Source organism: Octopus bimaculoides, chromosome 17 (assembly GCF_001194135.2).
Source record: "Octopus bimaculoides isolate UCB-OBI-ISO-001 chromosome 17, ASM119413v2, whole genome shotgun sequence".
NCBI classification, from domain to species: Eukaryota; Metazoa; Mollusca; class Cephalopoda; order Octopoda; family Octopodidae; genus Octopus; species Octopus bimaculoides.
Window position 1 is genome coordinate 4146874 of NC_068997.1, and position 3291 is coordinate 4150164.

Here is a 3291-nt window from a genome sequence, read left to right on the forward strand (position 1 = left end):
TATATATGTTTGTATGTATATAGGCATATATTTATAATTCAGCATGTATGTATGATTTATGTATGTACTTGCTCTTATCAATTACCTCTCTCTCTCTCTCTCTCTCCCTCCCCCTCCTCTCCCTCCCCTATTTTCTCTCTCCCTTTTCTCCTTCCCCCTCCTCTTCTTTCTCTGTCTATCTATCTATATCTATGTATGTAGCTCTCTGTCTATTCATCCTCCTACATGTTGCACCCTACTTACTCACCATGTGCCTTCTGCACATCCTCACCACACACACACACACACACACACACACACACACACACACACCACCGTTACCAGCATCATCACTGTCGCCATCACCTTCCAAGTCCATCATCTCTATCACTACCATCACCATCATTAACCATCATCAACCATCATGATCATTATCATCACCATCATCATCATCATCATCACCATCATCATCATCATCATCATCATCATCACCATCATCATCATCATCATCACCACCATCATCATCATCATCATCATCATCATCATCATCACCATCATCATCATCATCGTCGTCTCTACCATTACGATAACCGTCATTACACTTATCGCATCCACATCACCACCATCTCCATCCCCACCACCATCTCCATCCCCACCACCATCGACAATCCCCTCATTTTGGAAAACCTCACCAACGTCAGCACCACATCATTAGCATCGTCGTTACCAATATGTGTGAATACACACGCGCACACCATATATCCACCACCACCACCATCATACCGGCCCCACCAACTCCCACCAACCCATACCCTTCAGTCATATACCATTTAATCCACCAATTCCTCTGCTAATGGAATATATATCTGTCTTGTCACTTTTACAGTTCAGGCTGTTATTCTTGGTGATGTTAACGTTGTTGACGTTGTTGTTGCTGTTGTTGCTGTTGTTGTTGTTGTTGTTCCTTACTTAACAGTACATACACAGACACATAGACATACACAGACAGATAGATAGACCGGCAGACACACATGTACACACTCAAACACACAGACGAGCGCAGGCATACACACACATACATGACACATTCTCAGATACAAACAAACATGGACATATTAATGTATATTTTTATATACACGGATACACATGCAGACAGACAGACAGACATAAAGATAGATAGATACATACATACATACATACATTCATACATACATACATTCATACATACATACATTCATACATACATACATTCATACATACATGGATATGTATATGTAAACACACAGATGTATACAGATACACACGTAAACTCACACACACATAAACATACAGCCTTACAATCTGAAGGAAACACACATATACACATGGATTGAAAGAAGCTGCGTTATACATTTTCAATATTCAAAATCTCTCTTTCTTTCTCTCTCCTTCACACACACACACACACACACACACGTATTCACACACATGATATGCATTTTCATTTTGAAGCATACACACACATAAGTACATAGTTTCAAAGATACACGTTCACTGCATCTGCAGAAATGCGCATGATATGGTTATAGACATACGCATTGCTCACAAGGAAATGCACACATGCAAAAATAGATAAATAGAAACACACACACACACACACACACACACACACACACACAAACACACAGAGTCACTGACGTGCACACAGTCACGCACAATCACACACAATCACACACACACACACACACGCCATCAGCACCATCCCCATTCGTATGTACATAAACGCAAACAGTTTTTAAGGCTATCACACACTAGATTTATTCACGCGGGTTCAAATGTGCGCGGGCGGGCACATGCAGACCCCTCTCCCACACACATGCAAACATACACACGTACATACTCACGCACACGTACATACAAACTATTTTCAAGGCACACGCAATTTTCAAGACACATATTCATACATTTAGAAACTTACACACACATACATGCGCGCGCGCACACATACACACGCACACACACACACACATTTAGAAACTTATACACACATTCAGGAATTTACACACACACAGGCATACACACATTTAGAACCTTACACACAGGCACACACACACACACATACACACACACTTAGAAACTTATACTCATACACACGCACATACAAACACACACATTTAGAAACTTACACACACACACTCACATACACACATTTCGGAATTTACGGACACATGCTCAAGCACACACACATTTAGAAACTTATACACACTCACGCACACACACACACACACACACATCATTTAGAACACCCAATTTTCAAGGCACAGATTTGAAGACGTGCACGCGCACATGCGCGCACACAAACACACATACACTGTACAAATACACACACTTCTAAAGAATTACACAGTTACTCACACATGACATGGCATAAACCGCTTTAAAGAGACTTACACACACACACACACACACACACACACACACACGCACTCAAACTCACACACGCACACGCACACGCACACATACATATACTTTCAAAACATATGCAAGAAATTGATACACGCACACACACAAATACTGACCACACACACACGTGATATAGACAAACACACACACACACACGTTTTTCAAAAACATATATGTGCAAGAAACAGACACACGTACACACATGTACTGACCATACATACACATGATAAAGACAATTTTTTTAAAAGCACACACACGTATGAAAGTCTCACATACACATATACACGTGATTTAAACACACACAAAAACACACACACACACACACGCACGCACACGATATAGACTGACACACACATAGTACAAAGCTACACACACGCACATACATAGATACAGTTTTAAACACATATATATGATATAGACACATCCATCTACACACAAAAGATATTTGCTTATACACATATGATATACACATACATGCACAATTTTAACGATACATACACATGATGCAGATGCAGTCACACGCATGATATAAGAACACACGGTTTTAAACATATATATTTATGCACACACACACACACACACACATACACACATACATGAGACAACGAGATATCGTCTCCTTAAATGACGACCTGTTAGAAACTGCAGACAAGTCCTTCAGTTCACATTATTTTATGTTAAAATATGGAAGGCAACATTCGGTGATGTAGTGCAGGGTACATTATGCCAGATAAAAAATAGTAGAATATTCATGGAAACAAAGATTTGACCAGAGATGTTTTTAATCAGGTCTGACAGCAACAACAGCCAAAACGACATACATATATTTATATGTAACATGTATATATATATATATATATATATATATAT